Here is a 24,641-nt window from a genome sequence, read left to right on the forward strand (position 1 = left end):
CTACTAAGACATAAAATTGGGAAAAGGCTAGATTTTTATTTGGTCAAGTAGTCTAATCACCCCCCTATAGACATACTTTTAATCCTACAATATTATACTCAAGACTTGACCATAAAGGTCATAATTTTTGTAAGACAGTATGTATGGATGTAAGACTCTTGTTATTCAGCTTTTGTGTGCTCAGTGAGCATTGATCTCTGGGATCACTGTACACGTGCATTCGGTGATCACGACTTATGAGTCAGGGTCCCCATACCTTATGCTACTTGGCAACATCCACGGATTCCTCCACTAGCCTTTTGCGCTCGATGAGGAGCATGGCATTCTTGTCATAAGTTTCTTGATGATGATGTCGTGCTGTTCAACAAGGAAGCAGTCTCCTCCACCTGCTTCACCCTTCCGGTGATCTTTGCCCTTAGCAGGTCGCGCTCGGCCCAGGGCTTCACATTGCCCTCCCCTAGTTGCCAGATGACACCGGTAGCCTGTTCAAACGAGACATTCTTCTCATCATGCGGCTTCATCCAACCAGAGATCTGATCCATCTTGCTATGGACGATCGCAACATGCGCCTATAAGAGTTCTTGCCTGCCCGCGAGACATTTTCCTAGGCCGCCGTGGCGTGGGAGGACATCTCTGCTGCATTCACGGTGCGGCGGGACATCTCTGCTGCTTCCGCGACATGGACGGACCAGTCTGCTACATCGACGGCATGGCGGGACCTCCGTGTTGCTTCGGCAGCATGGCGGGACCTCTATGCTGCTACTGCCGCACGGCGGGACATGTCGGCTACTTTCACGACGAGGCGGGACATCTCTCGTGCTTCCACTTCCATGCTCGCCTCTCCCTGGTGGTAATCTCTCGACCCATAACTCATCCTAGCCATGGCAGACGCAAGGGAACGATGATGAATGACTTGTTTGCTTTTGTGGATAAGGAGTTGAGGAGGAATGTGCTATCATCTTGGCATTGTAGTATTTATAACTGAGTACTAATACACTCCTAAATGGGAAATAGTTTAGGTTCTGATCAATGTGAACAAGTTTGCAATTAAATATAGTGTGGTAGTAATTTGGAATGTGATGAGACACAAGCTCAAAATTTATTGACGGTTCTAGTTTAGAACTGCGGCACTATTCCCAGATGGCGTAACGTGGGCATGTGTTCTCGGCCGTGGTGTAGCTATTTTGTAACATGCCATGGTACTTAGTTTTATACTGCTATGTACGTGCAATAACAAGCACCATCGGATACATATCGTACGGTTATTGGGGCGTTCAACAGGAATAGCCTCGTGGCGAGCTATAGACTAGTATTTTTTTCACAGGCATTACATCGAAACATATCATCTCTCTCCCTCTTTCCCACGCACACACCTAGTCTCTCGGGACTTCTTGCACACACCATATCTAGCTCCCTGGGTCGATGCCACCCACATACACTTGTACTCTGAGTTTAGTATGTTATACACGAAGAGAAGAGGTGCACGCACGCACTCATCCTCTCTCACACACGCATCTGTAGCTATGAATTGTAGTGTTCTCAACCATCCGATTGGCTCTATCATAGGTTCCCATTGCTCCTTGGCCTTGAGATTGAGAAGTTAAAAACACGGAGGCCAAGCTGGAGGCGCGAGGTTTTGGTTAATGTGCGGGCCGCATACGGCACCAACATGACACGAGCTTTGTCTGCCTGGTGCGCAGTCGGGTGAGTATGACTAGTAGTAGTACTACCTTGATGTGTGGCATCAACTCGCACAAGTATGCAACACTTCCTGAACAAACAAGCATATAAGCTGCTTATACTTCTTACCCAAAGGATCTTTATATCCAACAAACACAAAATATCCATTTGACTGTTGGAAATTACTTTAACTACTGATCCGATGTCGAAGTAATTGCTACATCGCCACCAAAACCCACCATCTCTTAAGCTAAAGTAGACCGAGCTAACCCCTATATTAGCATATTACGAAGATAAACACAAGGCACTATAGAATCATTTTGGAGGTGAGCTTGTCAATCTGAATGCGGAGGGACACTATACTCGATAACCCAGCCCCGACCAGCAGCTTGGGCGGAACTCTGAAGATGGTCAGCTCCCACACGGCAACATTGTAGGGATCCTTGCAGCTTGTCACCTCGATTTCCACCTTGACGGTGTTGGTCCTGCCTTTGGGCTCCCCCGGCGGGCCGTTCGCCCACAGCTTGGATGCATAGTGCGGCAGTGGGGACGTCCCCACTCTGATGCAGACGACCGACACAATGATAGGCGCGCCGATGTCGAGCACACTGCCAACCAAGAAAAACACGTGGCCGTCCTCCTTCGTGAAGAGCAAGAGTCGTGGCTCCGACACTGGCACTTGCAGCTGGAGCACCTTGTCGTACTGGATCCTGTGCACGGGCATGGGATGCAGGGTGCTGATGTGGTGGGAGAGCGCCGGCAGCGGGCCTTCATAGTCGTGGACGGGCACGGGGCTTTTGCAGGGCACGAGTGGACACACGCTCTGGTGATCGGCGAGCTTGTGGTAAGTAACGTGGAGCCCACAGCCTTCATGCGGGCACTCCCCCCTCACCGAGGAGAGAACGGTGTCCATCGCCGTGTTCCGCGCGTCAAAGCCGCTGCCGCGCTCGCACTTCTGGCACTGCCGCTGGTTCCCGGGCACTCGCCGCAGCAGTCCGCGCAGGCCAGGTGCCCTCCCATGCACTACACAAATCAATCGAACAACACATCAATCAAGAAACCTGGACCTTGCTCGATGACTCGAATGGACGAGGTGTATTCAAACCTCATACACTAGAGGCTTCAAGGCACAGATGCACAAGGGGAGTGGAGCGAGGTGAGGTCCATAGATACCATAGAGAGCTCCATTGTCGGGTCCTGTTCCGTCAACATGATCTCGCCCTCCTCGTGCACAACCATCTCTCACTTTAGGGCCGGGGCATTACAAAGTTTTACCATCACATACTCATACTACTTCAAGGTGCATTAAATCAACACATGCAAGTATCAAAAGGGAAGTCACGGCATGCATGCATGCATGCATTGTAATTAATGCATCGGTAGACGCAAATTATTGAAATATATCGAGTGCACTACTTTGATGTGTCGCGTCAACTCATACAATAAGGAGAAGTTTAATTACAATGCCCTCTCCCTCGCCCATGAGTGTGGCGGCTCGCAGGACTAGGAGCAGCTTTCGCTACACGCTCTCCCTCCCGCACGCGGTGGACATGCAACAGTTCATTCGGTGTCTGATAGCCAGAAGCATACTAGTAGTACTCCACTGCAGTAGTACCATCATTGTTAGACTTCCCAAAGAGGCGAAGATCCAAGCGCAACCCGAACGTTCGTGTGTCAGTTTCATGTGTAGGGGAGGTAGTATAGTGACGTAGGCCCTGTTTGGATCCATGGGTTAGAGTAAGTTTAAGATGGGTTGGGCTCAAATAGCCCTAAAGTATCCAAACACGAGGGCTAGTTTGGGCTAGTTGCATCTAACCCACCAAAAAAAACTATCTCACCCAAGAGGTGCTAATTGGAGCTAGCTCTCCTAGTGATTTATTGTCAATCTAACCCTGTCATCCAGACACCTCTTTGGCTAGAGTTATTTTGGGTTAGTCATGAGGTAGAAACTAACTCTAACATCTAGCTAAGTTAGAGTATGCAAAATGGGTCGTGGTCTAGGATAGCGTGTACCGTGCCTCTAAGCTTAAAATCGTTGGAGTCGGCTGCATGCTATGAGGCCGTCTCGAAGCATTTTTTTGATTATATAATCTTCTGGCCCTACCTGTCATCCTGGTGATTGTAGTTTGCACGCTCATTTGGTGAAGATAGGAATATGTACTTTAATTTGTGGTGGGGTAAATGTTAGAGGTTGCATCAAATATATTGTACACTGCGAGTCTTTTAGCCAAGTTTAGAGGTAAGCATGTGGGGCAAGTGCTATGATGTGTCGCGTCAACTCGTACAATGAGGAGAACCTTGATTTTACTACTACATGCCCTCTCCCTCGCCCATGCGCGCGGTGGCTCGCAAACGAGGACAGGATTTTGCTTACTACAACAAGCTATCCCTCCCGCACGCGGTGGACGGACATGCAGTAGTTGATTCGATAATGTAGAAGTAGTAACATCATTGTTCGTCTTCTCAAAGAGGCAAAGAGCCAAGCGCAACCCGAACGTGTCAGTTGCGAACGCTCACATTGCAATTTTGCGTAGGCGTGGGGCGTGGTGCGGAGCCTTTGAGCATGCATATAGCCAGTCTCTTGCATGAAACAAAATTGCCATTTAAGCAGGCTATAAGCCCACTATTCTATAGCCCTGTAAGTAGGCTCTTAATAGTATAGCCCTGTAAACCGGAAAGGAGGGACTACTGTCTCCATTCCTAAATACTCCCTCCATTTTTATTTAGTCCGCATATTAGCTTTGGTAAAGTCAAGCTTTATAAACTTTGACCAAGTTTATAAAAAAATTAACATAAGCAATAACAGCCCAATACAATTAGATTTATTATTGAATGTACTTTCACATCATATATATTTGTTATGATAAATTTTTATATTATTTTTTATAAACTTGGTCAAACTTTATGAGAATTTAACTTCAGTTAACTCTAATATGCAGAGTAAATAAAAACGGAGGGAGTATTTTCCTTTCTAGAGATTTCGGCAACTGACTACACCCTAAATGAGTACATACGGAGCAAAATGAGTAAATCTACACCATAAGTAAATACGTAGTTCTCTCGTTTTCCTCCCCGTCTTGGTTGCGGTGCACAATATTGAGTATACTACTATTGACTAGTCTCTTTTTGACACGCATTTATGTTGATACAGCTTGAATGCCAACGAGGCGGAGGGTAGCAGTTCCCAAAATGTTGAACGGTCAATGATGCCTCTGCAATCAATTAGCATGCAGAGGTAGGAGGAAGTAATTGGAGAAGCAGAATGGAGCCAGCACGATATGAATGCAATGCAGTTTGGGCACTCATAAAGGCGCCCCACCACTCCAATCCATCTACTCCTAGTCTCTGCGCAACACTGCCCACTCCAATCCAAGACCAAGACCAAGTGACCAGAAGCCACAAGCACCCATGGCGTCTATGGACGTGAGCGGCAGTCGGCTGTGCCGCATCATCCAAGACGTCGGCCTGCGGCCCCGCACTGCATAGTGTTTCTAGACGATGCTGGCGACCACCGGCGTCATAGCCCTCGTCGACGCCAGCTTCGCTTCTCGCATATGCCAGATGATGGTCGACTCCATCCGCAAGTTCACCGCCGTCAAGAAGAGCGCGGAAGACATTGCCTTACTGCTCCAGCCCACGCGCCTAGGCTCCTTATTGCCTACCATCCTCATCGGCCTCCAAGGTGACAAACTCTTTGAAGCACTGGTGGCCCTGCAGCTGCCGAAGGTCATGATGAAGAATGTGCACCTCGAGGCCACGCTCGGCGTGCAGCGCGTCGCCATGCAAGAAACCGTCGACCTGTACATCCACGTTTACAAGGAAATCGTCTACATAGGCCACTACAAGGCCAACGAGGACAGAAAGACGTTGGCCTTCTTCTAGCGGCTGGAATATTTGGACGCCATTGTTCAGAAGCACATCGACCTGGCCACGAAAGCTGCTGCTACCTAGCCGCCGTTCGGTGGGCTGGTGCCCTGAGTCGAGGAGGTGAACGTCGTTGATGGATGCATCTTTCTTCTTGCCTCCTGTAACCAGCACTTCATTGCCTTGTGGCCTTATTGTTTTATTAGTGTATGGCATTTTTATTCCAGTCATAAATGACATGTGTGATCCCTTGCTCTTATGTGGCGTTAATTATATGTAGTATCACTGTCTTCGACCTGGTGTACTACCTAGGTCCTGGTTTATTAGTCCCTTTTGTAATTTGTGCTACCAAAGATTTAACTGACAAAAATTTAGTGCATGAAAAAAAAATTATATCATTTGATTTGTATTTGAACATAGTTTTCAATGATATAATTTTGGTGACATGCGTGAACCTTTTGTTAGTCAAATTTATGGTCAAAAATTTGGCACAGATTATGATGGGGAGCAATAAACCAGGACGGAGGTAGACTGGTCTGTCACCATCGTGTTTTGTGTCTACTATTGACTTCGGAGACCCAACCTATATGGAGGGAGTGCTCCATATATTGGTGCGACAACTAAACTTATATATTCAAAATTGAGTGTTACTACAAGTCACAAGTTCAAAACAAGAAAGTGGAACAAGTACAACGTGCCTGTGCCGTTCGCGTCGCACCCCCACACGGCTGCAGTGCACATTGTAGTAAATGACTAGTCTCTTCCTGACCCGCATTTACATTGATATGGCTTTAATGCCAACGAAGGAGAGGGTAGCGGTTCCCGAGATGTTGAACAATCAATGATGCATCCTCAATTAGCATGCAGAGTCAATTAATTGGAGAAGCACAATAGAGCCAGCATGATGTGAATGCAACAGAGTTTGGACTCACATATAAAGGCGCCCCACCACTCCAATCCATCTACTCCTAGTCTCTACTCAACACTACTCACTCCAATCCAAGGCCAAGTGACCAGAAGCCACAAGCACATATGGAGGCGATGGACGCGAGCGGCAGTCGGCTGTGCCAGTTCATCCAAGACGCCGACCTACTGCCCCGCACTATGCAGCATTTCCAGACGGTGCTAGCGACCGCCGGCGTCGTAGCCCTCGCCAAAGACGGCTTTGCCTCTCGCATGGATGACATGATGTTCCGCTCCATCCGCAAGTTCACCGCCATCAAGAAGCGCGTGGACGACCTTGCCGTACTGCTCTAGCCCGTGCGCCCAGGCTCCTCATTGCCTACCACCCTCATTGACCTCCATGGTGACGAACTCTTTCAAGCCCTGGTGGCCCTTTAGGTGCTGGAGGTCGCAACAAAGAATGTGCACCTCGAGACCACGCTCACCGCACAACGCCTCACCATGCAAGAAACCGTCGACCTGCACATCCATGTCTACGAGGAAATCCTCTACATAGGCCACTACAAGGCCAGCGAGGACAAAAAGACGTTGGCCTTCTTCTAGTGGATGGAATCTTTGGACGCCATTGTTCAGAAGTACATCGACCTGGCCACTAAAGCCGCTGCTACTTAGTCGCCGTTCGGTGGGCCGACGCCCTGAGTCGTGGAGGTGGACGTCGTTGATGGATTCATCTTTCTTATTGCCTCCTGTAACCAACACTGCATATCCTCGTGGCCTTAATGTTTTATTAGTGTATGGCACTTTTGTTCCAGTCGTAACATTTTCACTATGGGGTGGGGCCGCACTTGAGAATACAGACCATCGGCAAATCCCCACCTCGCCCACCGCGCCTCGACTGAGTTAGAATTAGAGGAGAGAAACGAGGGAGAAGAGGTAGCTGTAGCACGAACGCTGTTGTCAGATGGGACTCATATTGATAGAATAGGAGTAATGAGTACTCATACCTCTTTTTCTTTTGAGGGAAAAAGTAGTCGTACGTCTAGTACCACTAGTTGGGTGCGTGCGACCTATACCTATCATCACTTCAGGTTTCCTTTTCGACTGCAGCTACGCTTCATAGTACATATTTTTTCACGCATTTATCCTCCTTTATGTACTCCTAGGCTATTTCCACATGCTCCCTTTCGCCGACATGTGCATGCACGACTCGGAGCGTATGCAACCATGCCGCCGTACTTTACATTTCAGACCTCATGAATTACATGCAAACCACCCACATAAGAATAAATAAAGAAATGAATTACTACATGCAAACTGGATTATTTTCATAGAAACCGGAGCACATCCATTAAATATTGGACACAACACATTTATAAAAAATGACCGGACCTAAACCAGTCTAAGGGTCTATTTGATTCGCAGGATACTGAAAATACAGGAATGGGGAAAGTATGATGGCGATGAACCAAGACGAGGAGGAACATGAGTAGTACTGTACATGCTACAGACTGGACTGTACCACATTGTTTTTTATGGCCATATCACCACATTGTTTTCTATGGCCTATCGCCTGCTGGTTCACTGGGTTGTCGTGGTTCGCACTCCTCCGATGATTAGTAGTACTAGTATATACACTATATTTACTGCATGATTCTTTGCTCCTTCTTATGTACTTTGCCGACATGTGGGAGAGGCAGCATCTGGGTCGACATGTCATGCACCAGATTAGAGTGGGGGACGGATGGGGGCATCACCCCGGTCGTAGTGCTAGTAATTCGTGACTATAGTGAGTAGTCATATCACAAGACCCTGTCTTTCCAGTAGTAACGCGCCGTCAAATCACATAGCCCTACTTTCCAGTAGTAACGCGCCTCTCTGTCAAACTGCCTACGCAAAAACTGCCGCGTGTACTGCCTGGGAAAAGCCCCGCCCTCAACTTTTAACTACTCATAGTATAATTTTGCATCGATGAATTGCACCATGGACAAGAAAACCAAAAGAAAATGTGGTACATGTAAACAAATACAGTTCAAGCTCTAGCTAGCGATTCGGAATGTAAACCATGCACATATGTATAGGTTACTTCAAAGTACTGAGTCCATTGATGCAATGCGGTAAAACTATACCATTGATATCCCAAAGCTAAAATAGTTCGAGCTTGTTCGTTCTATATAAATACTAGTACTGTATGTTTATTCACCCGTGGGGTTGTTCAATGAATGGAGGGCCGGGGAGCACAATGAAACAATACTACTACTATAGTAGTAAGTAGGAGTCATACAATTAGTCACATTAAATAGAATTTCTTTTCTTTAATGCCACGTACACAAATTGAAACGCTTGTTGTGGAGAGAAAAAGATAAACACTCCACTATATATATATGTAGGCAGGGGCCTGAGCGCTTGCTTTACTAGGGTTGCTCTCTTGATTCTCTCATCCTCTCCAGATCTAAACAAGACAGCGGTAGTGACATTTTCTCTCTGCTCACGCTGGTCACAGATCCGGCCGGATCCCTTCGGTCGATGTGTGTAGAGGACTAGTGCGTCGTTCACGCGGTCATCGTCGGCGAGGGAGGAAACCCACAGCTCCGACACAGCGCCGGCTCAGGAGGTCCTCCAACCCTTATTCCTCCCTGCCGTATTGTGCGTAGATCCGACCTTTCGCCGCCGACTCCCCGATGACCCTCAGGTATAAGTTCTTCGAAAGCGTCCTTGCTCTACTGCCCCAGCTCCCCACGTGTCTGGATGTGCATATTTTCGATTTAGCTACACTTTAGTCGACTAAATAGACTTTTGGGCTAGTTGATTTTCAGGGGGTGGGGTGGCTCACTGGAGTTAAGGAAGAACAAGCCGCAACGGGGAGGGGTGCTTGCCGAAGAGGTACCCCACTATCTATCTTAGGGTTTAGGGTGGGGGCGGTGGTCGCCGGCAGTGGGGGGCGGTGGCGTGGGGATCGCCAGAGAAAAAGCTAGGCGCGGGGGGCCTAGAGGGATGGCCGGGGCGGCAGCAGATTGGCGATGGGGAGTGGTTTTGGGGAGGGCGGGGTGGCGAGGCGACACGGGAGCTACTTCATGCAGTCGAATCTAGGACTTGGTTCAAACAACGAAGAAAGGGGGGAAAGTTGTAGCATGAATCTAGGACTTGATTCAAAGAGTAAATAATAGGGGGAAAGTAGTAGAGACTGGATACCCAACCTGTCTCTTGGTTGAAAAGGGAAATAAAGGGAAAAGTCAGTACAAACTGGATAAGGAACATATCTATTACTGGTTGAAAAAGGGATAGAAAATGGGGGCTGGTGGACAAGTCAACAGAGTATATCCAGGATTAGATTTGCTGCCCTGACATAGTAAAAAGGTCTCCAGGATTAGATTTGCTGCCCTCACAGAGTATGAACAAACTCGACATCACCACTTTATGCCTCCTTGTAGGTACATTGTGCTGATGCATCCACTATCGCATGTCCTTATACCAACATTTTTATGTTGTTAATGTAAGGGCACATGTAAAATGAAGCGATCACACTGTTACCTTAAGGACATGTCTAACCAGTGTTATTGTTAATCTAATGCCTCCAATGATATGATGCAATTAAACTATGTTACAAATAGTACTCCTGCTATTTTCCCCGGTATGATAAGTAAGTTGCTTCTTTACGCTGCTAAGTGTCCTGGTGTCCTCACAGTCCCATGCCCTTAAACTAACTCTTTAGTTGTTGTTGATGTACTGTATCTGGTAAATAAGCAATGCCACCATTAAAGTCATCCCATATTTGACAAATGTCATTGTTGATCGTAATGCTTCCAGTAACATGAAGCATTGCTTACGTTTTAAAATTTCTACTGTCCTTGCATGATTGCCATGAACATAATCAAGATGCTTCTTTTCATTTCGTGTATGTTTTGTATCTTGTTATTGACCAGGAATTGTTTTCTTTCTATCTTTTTGTGCAGATAGGGATATCCATTTCACCTTGTTACTATTGTGACCTTTTGGTGAACTGCACAAAACACTTATTTTGGAATGAGTGTCTTGTGCAGTTCAACTAAAATGTCACGTGGGCAACATCTCTCAATTTTGGTGGAACTGCACAAAATGGTGACTGGAGTTTCCAAAATCTCTGTTAAGTTCTGCTGGTAATCTCGTGCAACATTTTTTTAGCCTTTGCAAGATGAGCCGTCACTGTCACCACAATGGCACTTTATTTTAGTGCAACTGCACAAAAGGATAAGCACATTTAGTTACACATTACATGAGCAGGAAAGCCAACCTTAATGTTGCTCAATTTTAGTGCAACTACTAAAGAACCTGCCAGCTCATGAGAGCAAGTACTTCTTGCTAGCTGAATGATGCAATCTTTGCTTCATTTTAGGTGAACTTCAGAAAAAGGCTCATGAATTGAATCATGGATCTGCAGGTTGACCTCATCCGAGTGGAGTTGCAGGTTCACCAGATCGAGTCATGGCGGCATAGGGCCCCTAACACCGGTCAGTACTGTCCTTTATCGACATGATTGTGCTTTGTCATACTGTGCTAACGTTGTATTTTTTAAATAAAGCTATTCTATCACAATATTTTTTCGTTTTGGAAATAAAGTTTTCTTCAACTAGTGCCACTATTATAGTAATCATGCTCTTTCTTATCTGTGCAAACAGGAATACTCAATTACAGATGTTGTGATGGTCGAGAGCATTCACCAAGTTCTTGGGTTGTATGACATGGCTAGCCAAGATGGATTTAATCCCGATATTCAGTTTATCAAAACGCTCTAATGGGTTGGTTCTGAATCTTGCAAACTGGGAATCAACGAGATGTGTAGGCATCTTTGTTGTACTTATTATTTGAATCTTATTTGTTGGTTCTGAATCTTGCAAGATGGGAATCAATGAGATGTGTGGGTATGTTTGTTGTACTTATTATTTGAATCTTATTTGTTGGTTCTGAATCTTGCAAGCTAGGCAACATGGCATGATGATGCAGAGGACAACAACCATAACAAACTGTTCAAACTTGGTAGTATTGTCTGTGTGAAAGTGCAGCAAATGTGCTGATCATGTGCGTCCTGAGAATAATAATTCTAATTGTTGTGCATGTTGATCCTGTGGCACTGACAAAACGAGCCAATGCATTGCTTGTTTTAAGAATAAATTTTAATAACGGTAATTAAATTTAAGTAAAGTGACCACTAACACTTGTTATTACAGTACCAATACAGACCCGCTCGTGAACCGACATGTGGCCGGAATAGGTTTCTTAATGGAGGTGTTTGAATGCGCCAAGGGTGCATGTTCTGCCGGGCATGCAGTGCGCGAGGGAGGGGTAGTAACTGTTGTCGCCTGTAAACACTCAGTTTATTGTTGAATCCAGTTCCCCAAGAGCTGAAAATCGAACTGCTGTTGCTGCCTACCCACTCATTCACTTGAAGAGACTCCAATGGCGATCCGAGGGGTGAGCCTCCTGGATATGGACTTCAGTAAGGAGTTCACCTTTGAGTTCTCCGTTCAGCCCCATGGTTGCACCAAGTTGAATGTGATGTACACCAACGATCCAGACTTGGTGAAGCTCTGCCTCGATGAGTTCATGCAGTACCTATAGGATGAGAAACCACAAGGTCGCAGGACTAGACCTTGTGCCCATCCGTTTATCTCCAGACAAGGACCAACATATTGCCGTTGCCCAGGTATGCGTGCAGGACAAGGTTCTCGTCTACCACTTGTAGGATCGCTTGACCAAATAAAAACCTAGCCATTTTCCAATTTTAATTCTTGGTAGATTTTAGCAACTTAGCACTAGTCAATCAATCAACCTACACATGCAATTCTAAGAGTATAGTAGCGGAATGTAAATCATTTCATATGAAGGTAACGGGGAGGAGTTTGGAGGGAGCAAACACAATGTCGACATGGAGATTTTTGGCGTGGTTCCGATAGGTGGTGCTATCGTACATCCATGTTGATGGAGACTTCAACCCATGAAGGGTAACGGCTGTGCGCGTCCACAGAGGGCTCAACCCACGAAGGGTCCACGAAGAAGCAACCTTGTCTATCCCACCATGGCCATTGCCCATGAAGGACTTGCCTCACTTGGCTAGATCTTCACGAAGTAGGCGATCTCCTTGCCCTTACAAACTCATTGGTTCAACTCCACAATATTGATGGAGGCTCCCAAGTGACACATAACTAATCTAGGAGACACCACTCTCCAAAAGGTAATAGATGGTGTGTTGATGATGAATTCCTTGCTCTTGTGCTTCAAATGATAGTCTCCCCAACACTCAACTCTCTCTCACAGATTTGGCTATGGTGGAAAGATGATTTGAGTGGAAAGCAACTTGGGGAAGGCTAGAGATCAAGATTCTTGTGGTTGGAATGGAATGTCTTGGTCTCAACACATGAGTAGGTGGTTCTCTCTCAAAAAATGAGTAGTCGAAGTGTAGGCACGTTCTGATAGCTCTTTGCACGAATGAAGAATGGGTGGAGGGGTATATATAACCTCCACAAAAAATCTAACCGTTACACATAGATTCCCAAACTCGGTGAGACCGAATGGTGAAACTCGGTCAGACCGATTTAGGTCAAAATATGAACATTAGGCTTTTCGGTGGGTCCGATATGATCAACTTGGTGGGACCGATGCGCTAGGGTTAGGGCATAATTTAATCTCGGTGAGACCGATCACATGAACTTGGTGCGACCGATTTCAGTAATAGGCACACAGGGAGTTGGTCAGGCAAACTCAGTGGGACCGATTTGCTTATTTCGGTAAGACCGAAACGTTATGAAAAAAAATAGGGAGTTTGCATTACGAACTCGGTGGGACCAATCGCTCATTTCGGTGATACCGAAACATTATGAAGGGAAACAGGGAGTTTGCAATCCCATCTTGGTGAGACCAAGATCCCTATGGGTGAAACCGAACTGATTAGGGTTTGTGGCAGTGGCTATGTCAAATGAACTCGGTGGCGTCAGATAGATCAAATCGGTGGGGCCGAGTTTAACTTTTAGGTTTAGGACATATGTGGAAGGGATAATTAGATTTATGCCCCTAGTTGTGTCCCACTCGTCTGTTTTACCCCTAATTCCCAAAAGTCACCTGTTCTGTCCTAGTCCTTTGCTCCTCTCATGCTTTTGCCCTTTGACCTTTTGACCATCAGTCTGAAAACTTCATAACTAATTCATACTAAATCAGAAAAATGCAAATAAGATACCAAAATGTTCAGAAAAACATCACCTATATGTCAGTGTCATTTGCATTCATGAAAAAAGTGTTGGAAAGTGCCCATTCGAGTTTTAGCTCCTATGCTACCACCATGAATAGTAAAATCTGAAAAAGTTCAAAAAAATTCAAAAAAAAAATTGGTGGTAAAGAATGACAAATGTTTTAAGTGGCTTCCATGTTTCAGGGAATAACATTCGTGGGTGCCGCGAAAAAAAACAATCAGCACTCCAAAATCGATTGTTTTTTTGCCACGACTTCCACAAATGTCGTTCCCTAATGAAACTTGGCAAGCACTTAGAACATTTTTCGTTCTTTGCCACCATATTTTTTTAATTTTTTTGAATTTTTTTTAGAGTTTACTATTCATGGTGGTATCAAAAGAGCTAAAACTCGGATGTGCACTTTCCAACACTTTTTTCATGAATGCAAATGACACTGACAAATAGGTGATGTTTTTCTGAACATTTTGGTATCTTATCTGCATTTTTCTGATTTAGTATGAATTAGTTATGAAGTTTTCAAACTGACTGTCAAATAGTCAAAGGGCAAAAGCATAAGGGGAGCAAAGTGACTTGGACAGAACTGGTGACTTTTGGGAATTAGGGGTAAAACAGACGAGTGGGACACAACTAGGGGCATAATTCTAATTATCCCTATGTGGAAATGAGAAAATGGTTGAGGGTTTTGGAGCATATCACTAAGCATTTTTGAGCAAGTAAGCCATTAAGCAATACCTCATCCCCTTTTAATAGTATTGGCTTTCCTATGGACTCAATGTGATCTTGGATCACTAGAAAGAAAATGAGTCTTGAGCTTGTTGCCAAAATGTGTCCTTAGCATTTTGAGGGGTCCACATCTCTAGTACATGCCATGCCAATCATTGAACTTTCTGAAATGATCATCTTGAAAGAGCATTAGTTCAATGAGTTATATGTTGTTAAGAATTACAAAAAACACCCAGGGATTAGTTGCACTTACAAATTCCCCTTTTTGGTAATCGATGAAAACATATAGATCAAAGCTTCGACAAATGATAATAAGAATGAAAAACATCGTTGCTTTGAGAAGTATGTGATAAGCAAGAGCTTCCCCTAAATTTGTGCATTATTTGAGATTTGCTTTTGAATGCAAATGCACAACCAATTAGGATCATGGATTACTCTTCCATGTCACATACATCTTGGTGGAGCACTCAAAATGATAGAAATAGGAACAAGAATTCATCACCAAGGCAAAGTGAATGATCATACATAAAAGATAGAGAATATCATAATCCAAGCACAAGCATTAAGTATGATCTGATCAAACACATGACCATACAAAGTATCTCACACACAATCATAAAGTATCAAGCAAGCAAGCAAGCAAATAAGTAGCAAAAGAAGCAAAGCTCTCTCTCTCTCTCTCTCAGTGTGGCACCCCGGCTCAGATAAATCGGAACACACCCGTATTCCAGCCCAGAGATCAAGGAGAAGTCTTCTGGAATACGGTACTGCTTAGCATAGAACAAATCAGCTCTTTATTACAATATATATTAGGTACAAGGGGTTACATCGGCACGGCGACACTACGCTTGCCACTATTGCTCTATGAAAGCAGCAGAACAACTCGAAGCAGCGTAATAACTCTAGCAGTGGAACAACAATGACAGTGGTGAACTCCTCTCCGCAGGGACTCTGGCTGGAACGCTTATCCTAGCTCGCAAACAAAGAATCCATAGCAAACAAGCAATCAAATCCGGATGACCTGCAAAATGGCATGACACGCCAGGTCATAACATTGAATGTACTTGCAAGCTCACAATAACTAGAAGCATTCAAGACAAACAACAACATGGCAATAGCAGGTTAAATCAATCATGAACATGATACTAGCAGAACAACATGACATTCACAACTGAACATGATACAATTTTAGCATGGCATAAGCATATGAACATGATGATACTACATGCAATAGGTTAACATAATCATGCACCAACTTACTCTGTTCGGATTACCTCGTAACCAACACATGCATCAGCTTACCAACATCGGTATCCTCAATACCTTAGTGATCATCTTGCGATCACAACCCACATCTTTCTCATCATCGAACTGGGGTTATTATTATTAAGCAAATTATCATCATTGTTGGCTCATAGTGTGACCGATTCAAATTGGGCCCATATGCGTGGGCACGGCTATCGATAGATTTAACACACACTCTGCAGAGGTTAGCGCACTTTACCCACACCATAGAACCCATGGCCTATCCCATTAGGGTGGACCAACGGTGTTCTGACGAAACCCTTCCCTTGCCATGATACTTTCCCGGCCACTCTGACAAACTCCCTCTCAGGGCTAAGTCATGGGTGGCCCCATGCCTACCAAAGGCATCTTCGGCCACCGTCGTGGCAAAACGGTCCCAAATGGGGACAATCCGAATATAACAACAACGGGCACACAAGGCTTATGCCGTCCTACCTGATCAGGATAGCGCCCGCGCATAACCTTCCCTCATTGGAGGCACCGGCAAGAGGCACGACAAAGGACCGAATCAAGACCCCCATAAGGTAAATGTGCTTGCACTCGTCATCTCGATTCAGAGGCACCATGACCCAGCCAACAATTGTTCAAGTTTAATTAAGTCTGGTTAAACTCGAATGCAATAAGCTGAGTCATATGAAAATAGCATGATGCAATAATAATGCATGAGACCAACATAAACATGGATGCAACATAAGCCTTAAGCATAATAACAGTGAATCATTTATCCGGATGAGCATGGCATACTGACGAGCATCACGAACATAACACTACTCATGGCATAACTACTAGCATCAACAACAACTATCATGCAAGAACATTACGACAACACTACATGCAAGCATTTAACCAACGGGATGCAAAGGAACATGCATAACAATGGCACTCGGCACGGACGATAGTCATGCACCGAAGACCATCACCAACATCAACATGTATTACTACCAAGCATGACATACGAAAGTAATACTAGCAAGAACACAAGTTAACTAGATGCAACGAAACATAGCACGAAGGTGACCATGAAACTATAAGCAGTACCGAAACAACGATAACAGTTGCAGTTAAACAAACAGACAAGTATTACATGTTCAAGTTGAAAACCATGGCTACTGCATGACCATCATGCAAGTGGGTGTTGTGGCTTTACTGGGGATGAAGAAAACTCTGGGAAGAGGTGCGGTGAAGTCGTGGAAAGAATCGTCGGAAAGGGTTCTTTCTCGGAGGGGGCTGATTAGGGGCAAGGGCAAAATGGTCATTTCCAGTATGTCAAACCATAGTGAAAATGATGGGAACAAAACGGGCTCGATGAGACGAAGACGTGGGCGTTGGATTCACCTCATTTGGAGTCTCGAGCAAAAAGATACGAGGGGTTTTCTACCAGGGACCCATGTGTAAAGAAATATTTTTCAGCCTGGGCCTAAACAGAAAAACTGAAAGCGCAATAGAGAAATACGCTTTCACTGGAGAGAAAATGTATTCCGGGCTGAATGAGAAAGGAAATGCATTTTCGGTGGAGGGAAATGTATTCCGTGGAATACGCCTTCACTTATCCACCTCAGTAGGTCAGGTCAATGCGGGGACTTATAGGCGGGGCCCGCCACTTATCCACGTGGACCGGGCGGGTCAACGCGCTGGGTGGCTGGCAAGTGGGGTCCGTGGGGCCCACGGCCAGCTGGCAGGGGGGTCGGCTCCTTCGTCTCCTTCCCGACGCCGCCCGACGGAGGCAGAGAGAAGAGCGCGGCGTCGGCGCCCGTCCGGCCGGCTCCGGCCACCGTTCGGAGAGCCCGGACCACCCATGCGTAGAGGAGACCGAGGAGAACCCGTCCCCGAAGGGCACAGACGTCGAGGAGGGCGGGGTTGAGAGCAGAAAGCACTCCGGCGGAGGGGGTTTCGGGTGGAGATGGGGGTCGCGGCCACCGTGGCTCCTGCGAGGGGGAGAGGGCATGGGGAGGGTCGCCGGAGTGAGAGGGTTTCACTGGTTGGAAAGGAGGAGGGAAGGGGTGATGCCGTGCTCGAATTTGACCCGAGCAGAGCCACGGCCATGGCAGATGGAGGAGGTCAGAGAGGGGGCTCCGGAGAGGGTGAGTGGCTCAGGGAGGTCTAGAGGGGTGCGGGCACGCTGCTGGATGCTCGGGGTTGGCTATTTAGAGCCGGGGCGAGGCGATTGGGCTCGGGTGCTGCCACGGTGACGTGTCGCCGGCGCTCTGGCACGGGCAGGGTCACGGGAGGGCGCAGGAAGGTGGCGAGGGAGGTAACGGACGAGGCTCAGAGCTGACGGAGACAAGGCAGAGCTCGGGGACAACGGAGGAAGAAGACACGACACGAATAGAGCCGGTCGGCTATAGCGCATCCATGGGCGCACGGCGACTAGCGCGAGCGGAGGCTTCGGGAGGGGGAGCGAGGTCCAGGGGGACGGCGAAGACGACGCGGGAAACACGCTGGACAGGGTCACGCGCGTTATGACGACGAGCACGAGCAGGGCCGAGGCAAAACGATGCTCTCGACGCGGCCATGGCATGCCAAAACGGTGGTCACCACTAGTACTAGCATGACGAGGATAGGAGCAACTGCCGTGAGATGTCTAGTGACAAGTCCATGCATCACTGAGGCTAGGGGAAGTGATGGATCGAGAAGAAGGGCACTCGATCGATGGGATTCTTCCTCTGAAGTTTGCTGCATCAAACTTTGCTGGGTACTGCTGATCAACAGGGAACTGATTGGGTCAAATGGTGTTGTCTGGGATGATTGACTACAGAAGGACAAGAATCCTGAGGGTTTTGGAGGGAAATGGACCAGAGATTAATATAGTTGCTTTGCAACTGACTAAAATGGTCCAGAATGAGGATCATGATGATGCTCTCACATGGAGTATCAACTTAAGCTCAACCTGGGCAAGACACACTTATTTGATCATATGAAGATGCCGAAAAAGGTTCCATACCATTTGCATAAACCAAAATGGTACTTCCTTCACAAACATTCCCACTGACCAGAAACTTGCAAAATTTCTAGAGGAAAATTGGCTAGATGAAATATTCCCATTGGGTGGTGCTAGGTTATATGGATTAGAGAAGGCCTAGAAAAATTTGCAGCCATAATGGAGCAAGCTAAAATATTCTTGCTTCACAAACTGAAATTTTGGACAGAAACAAAGATTTGAAGTTGTGCTCACATGGAGGCATTATATGAGATCAACTTTGGTGGAAGACTATGATTTGAGGATATGAAGGACCATGCAAAAGTGCAACTCATTTGGATATGCCTAGCTTGTACCTCCTTCACAAAGTTTCTTTTTGGACAGAAATTTGGAAAATCATAATTAAATGACTATTTGGCAAATGAGGTTGCATTTTGGCATGTGGCAATGATATGGACAGGAAAATATGTCCAAGGAGTTTTAGGTCAATTGGGCAAAGGAAAATAGCACTTGCTTCACAATGTGCCATTTAGGGCAGAATAGGAAATGAATTATTTGAGCATGATGATAAACATGGCAAATGAAAAATTTTGCTATATTTGAGCAAGATATGACCCAAACAATTTATGGGAGTTATTTGGGAATTTTAAGAGAGAGGGAAATATAGGTTGCTTCACAACCTAGGGCAAAAAGGATAATTCCTTTAATAGAAAAGGAATATTCCCAATAAAAAGAATAGTGGGATTTGGTCCAAGGTGTAAATGGAAAGATCTAGGGAAGGATTTGGATATGACAAGTCACTCTGGAGGCAAAGAACAGGGCATCGTCTTCAGTTTCCAGACCACAAAGCCACAGAAAAAGAAAACTTAGGCAAAAACCTCAGAAAATCAAAAGAAAAAGAAAGGGCCAAGAATCAGGCTGTTACACGAAGCCTATGATCTATACACTTTCCCCCTTGGCAACAGGTTGCCAAAAATCTTGAAAATGCATAGTGCTATGTGACTCTCTAAGCTTGACCTTTAGGAGGTGGCGTTGAGAGGACTCCAAGGATGAATGCATCTGTTGAAGTTGATGGAGCTGGTGGAGTTGCCACTGGTGGGGCAACTGAAGCTATGGCTGCAAGTGCTGATGCAGCAACTCTTGTGTCTAACACAGGCACTGCTGCAGATCTCTGTGCCCTTGGCACTCTCTGGAACACCTCAGTGGTTGCTTTCCCTTTCCTCTCCTCAGCTTCTTCTTGGAGCTGCTCAACTGCTATTTGAATTTCTATCACCTTCAAGTCAAGATCATAGAACTTTGTTTCAATGATCCTCTCCAAGCTCTCTTGATTCTGAGTCAGGGTGGCCAATCCTTTTTCAATCCTTAAAGTAGCTTGAATAAGATATCCAAGTTGGTCTTGCTTTGACTTGAGGAAACCTGTGAAGCTTCTTCAGTACTTGGCATCTTTGCTGCCTTCTCGGCTTTTGCTTTCTGCCTCTTCTCTTGAGCCTCAACTGATGTGGGATCTTCAGCATTCATGAAAATAGTGTTCTCCTCAAAGTCAGGCCTCAGGGGAAGGTGCTCTTTGTCCAACAAGTAGACACCTTTGCTCATCTTGGAATTTATCAACATCTGCATGTGTGGAGCATACCCACATGACCTCTTCTGGTCAGCAGCTGTTCTCTTGATGGTCTCAACAATCAAACTCATGACATTGAACTTCTGGTGAAAATCAAAGAGCTAAAGCAAGTTCATGGAGTGGCCTCCTGATCATCCTGTGATCTCCTGATTTGGGCAACAAGGTGTGCCTCGGAATGTTGTCATGGTGGCCAATCCTGACATTAAGTAGTACACTGAGCCTAGCGTGTGTGTCTCCAAGGCTTTGTCAGGTATCTCCTTGTACATGTTGGCCATGGAATTGTGATCCTTTTTCTTCTTCAACCTCATGCACTGGGGCCTTGTCCTTCGCTGCAGTAGGAATGTTCCTTGTGCTTCTCTTTGGTGCAGGCTTGGAAGCTTGAGCTGGAGCTTTGGGGGCAGTCTTGGGCTTTGAAGGTGCAGCCCTAGACTTGATGGCATCCCCCATCAGCTTTTGTGACTTGGGTGCTGGTGCAACATCCTCTTCTTCTTCCTCTCCTGCAGAATCTCTCCTTGTTGATGGATTTCCAGTTACTCTTGCAATAGTTTTCCTGATCCTTTCTTTTCTATTCCTTCCATTAGCATCTTCTCTAGGCTCAAGAGTAAATTCCATTGTCTATTGTGTTGACGCTCCGACCTTACACATGGGCACTCTCTTGGCAGGTGTTTTCTTGTGCTGACCTGGCTTGGTGGTAGCAGCAGCACCATATTCTTTCTTGAGCACCTTCTTTTTTGAAGTCACTTCCTCAACTTCAAAATACTCATCCTCTGAATCTGAGGTTTTCTTATTTCTCTGCCTAGTTGTTGCCTTAGGCAGGTTGCTGGGAGTTCTCCTGCTCCCCTCATCATAGCTGCCAGAGGGACTAGTGGCCTCACACAGATCCATCGGCTCCTCAGACTTGTTCTGGCTGTCACTTTGATCAGACATTCTGACACTTCAAACTGAGAGCTGACCCTGTGAATAGTTATAGATGAGATAGAGTGGATGAGCATCACAAAGTGCAGAGTTTTTGCAAAACAAATGAGTGAAGAACTTAGTTTTAGTTTTCCACGGAAAGCATTTCGGAGCTACCGATTTGTTAAACTCGGTGACAGCGAAGCAACTTTGGTGTCTAAACTAGTGGAATCTGTCAGACCGAGACACAGTTCCATGACTCCGAGATTGCTAGGGTTTCACAGAGTCCTGAACTTGGTCACACCAATTTGCATGTTTCTGTTAGATCAAAAATTACAACTGCAATGGCCTAAGCCAAATCGGTAAGACCAATTTCTACAACTCGGTCGGTCTGAGATGAGTTCGGCGGAAACCTAACCCTATATTTTGAATCAAAACTAATCTAAAGGAAGTTTTCTCTGGATAGATTGATATCATACTTGCAAAGAAACATGACATTGTCTTCGTGCTAAGAATCAGAGGTAAAGAATTGCACAGAGTCGAACTCATACCCTAACTTGGTGATGAGCTTGCTACGGCGGCAACTGAGGTGAACATTTCTGTTGACGGTGATGGAGGCCAGCGGCGGGAGGTCGCTGGCGACGAGAGGACGATCCGGAGACCCGAGTCGGAAGAACAGGACACACACGGACGAAAAGGTTTCGAAGAAATTTCCAATATTTGACCCATTGGTATATATATCTTGACCTTGTCGGTGTGACCGAGTGGAACAACTTGGTGGCACCGAGATGCAGAATCACAAGCAGTAAATGCAACTCGATGTGACCGAAAGGTTCTAATCGGTTGCACCGAGATTGAAAACCTAGATCAACTCAGTGAAGTCGGTATGACCAAAAAGGATGAATCGGTCAGACCAAAATGCACAGAGAGGTTTTTCAAGTTTAAGTCTATGACGAATCGGTGACTCCGAGTGCTCCTCACCCAGAGGGTTCGAATTTGACTTGTTCAAACTTTGTGATGTAGCATGTATAGAGTTTGAGATGAGAAAAGCATAGATAGCTAGAGGAAGTTCTTAGGCATTCTTGTCCATCCATTTGGCAAAAGAAGAAGAGTCAAACAATCAAAGCAACAAATACATGTCCTTGAATGAGAAAAGTATGCATTGAACATGCTCACACAATAAAATGACAAATGAAATATGTGGCAAAGCATGCATAATCACTCTAGCATCTATCAAGCAATTGGCGATGACTAGGTCATCTATATATGAGTATATTGACTTAGGAGTCAAATGAGAACATTTGATCATAGGTCATACTCCTCGTTTAAGCACAAGTGGGGTTACCACTTTTACATAAAGTATTTTTGTGTTCACACCATTAGAGTTGCTTTAGCCCAATTCTTGGAGTAAAGCTCCCCCTAGATGTGATATCCCCCCTAAGAGGGATGAACTAACCTTGGGTTTTATTGATGATGACTTCATGTAGGTGTTGAAGATGTGGACGCTCATTGTTGATGTAGATTATTTGGAGCAATCCACAGGAGTGAGTTGCACTTTTAATACCTACATGGGTCCCGCAAGGAACAAACAAGGATATCCATAGACATAGAGTGAAGCACACACATGATGATGTCCATGAAAGCATTATATTACCTTATCCCTTGTCTTAACAACAAGAGGGTTTGTGACTCCTTGAACTAGTGCAAGATGTGGAAGTTGTTTGCACTTGTCCTTGCCAAAATGAATATGAGTGAAGAACATTGGTGGAGTCACCCTCAAGAGCTCTCTAGTTCTTATTCTTCGGGATCCACATCATCTTAATGGGAATCCTTCAGGTTGTAGCTGTACTTGATGAAGTAGAACTTGATGTAGTCTTGGGAACCCACTTGACCAAGGCCTTTGGAGCATCTTCAAATGCATCAATCTCCTCTTGAAGCTTGTCCTTGCCTTTTAGCTTGTGGTCTTGTGGTGGAAGATCATCTTGAGCTTGTGTTCCCTTGAAGGAAGTAGGATCATACTTCTCTTGTTGAGGAACAAACTTCATCTTGGGGTATTGATCTTCTTCCCACTCAACTCCATTGGCATTGAACTTTCGTTCAAAACCAACACCTTGATTCTTCCGGTGCCTTCCTTGCTTGCGTACAATTTCCTCAAATTGTTTACTTCCGGCAAGGCTCTTTTAAACACCTTTCTCTATAATTCCCTTCAATAAGCTATTTTCTTGCTCAAGTGTAACTTGGCTAAGAGAATCATTAGTGGAATCAAGAGAACTACTAGAAGCAACAATATTGGATTTAGCATGATTATTGTTACTACTAGAAGAATAATCTTTCTTACTCTTGTTGCTAGATTTTACTTGTGGCATGTAAGTAGACAAGAGTAAACGCTTGGCAATGTAAGAAGAACTTTTCTTCCGAAGATCATCATTGATGGCTTTTAAGTACCCATATTCTTGCTCAAGATTGAGCTTCTCTAAGCATAGCTTCTCATGAGTTTTTAAAAGTTCGCGATGATCTTCTAGAGTAGTTTCATGAGCTAGCTTAAGAGTGTTTGCTTCTTTAGTTAGACGCTCAATCTCCTTACCATTGTCATTCATTTCATCTTGATTAGCATGATTAATAGCATTTTCATCATAGTATTCATCACTAGAGTTGTCAACAAGTAAATCATCATCACCTAGCAAATCATCTTCATTACTATTGAAATCAACATACTCAGGGTGTGATACCTTGGGGCCTTTAGCCATGAAGCATCTTCCAATTCCTTCATTTGGTGAATCAAATATGTCATAGGAGTTGGTTGACACAAGTGCTAGACTAGCAACACCTTCATCTTGAGCATATTCGGAGTCGTAGTGATAACTTCTCTCGAAGTGGTGGTCGCAGTCGGAGCCGGATACCCATTCACCAACATGGGCTTGATGTCTTTGTTTTGTGTAGCTCCTTGATGACTTGTCCTTCCTTTCTGAATCCTTGATTCTTCGAGAGGTTCTTCATTCATAGGGATCATCTCTACTCATTCTCTCTCTTGGAGGTGATTCTTCCCTTTTGCTTCTCCTTTTAGGTGAGTCTTCTCTTCTTTTATATGGAGCCGTACACTCATTTGAGTAGTGTCCGGGTGTTCCACAACTGTAGCAATTTCGCTCACGACTAGAAGATCTTTTGTCATTGTAGGACCTTGACTTGGAACTTCTTTACTTGCTTCTACTCTTGTAGAATTTGTTGAATTTCTTCACCATTAAGCTCAATTCTTCATTGAAGGCTTCTTTCTCATTTGATGATGTAGGAGCATCACATGAGGCTTTGTAAGCACCATTAGACTTGTTGTGTAACACCCTCGATGTGACTATAGCTCCCACGTGTCGAGGCACGACCTAGAGACATAATCGCATTGAAGGCATATGTCGCAAGTGAGGTAATCGTCACACAACCCATGTAATATATAAGGGAAAGAGATACATAGTTGGCTTACAATCGCCACTTCACACCATTACATAAATAAACATTACATCAATCAAAT

This window comes from Triticum aestivum, chromosome 4B (assembly GCF_018294505.1).
Source record: "Triticum aestivum cultivar Chinese Spring chromosome 4B, IWGSC CS RefSeq v2.1, whole genome shotgun sequence".
Taxonomy (NCBI): Eukaryota; Viridiplantae; Streptophyta; class Magnoliopsida; order Poales; family Poaceae; genus Triticum; species Triticum aestivum.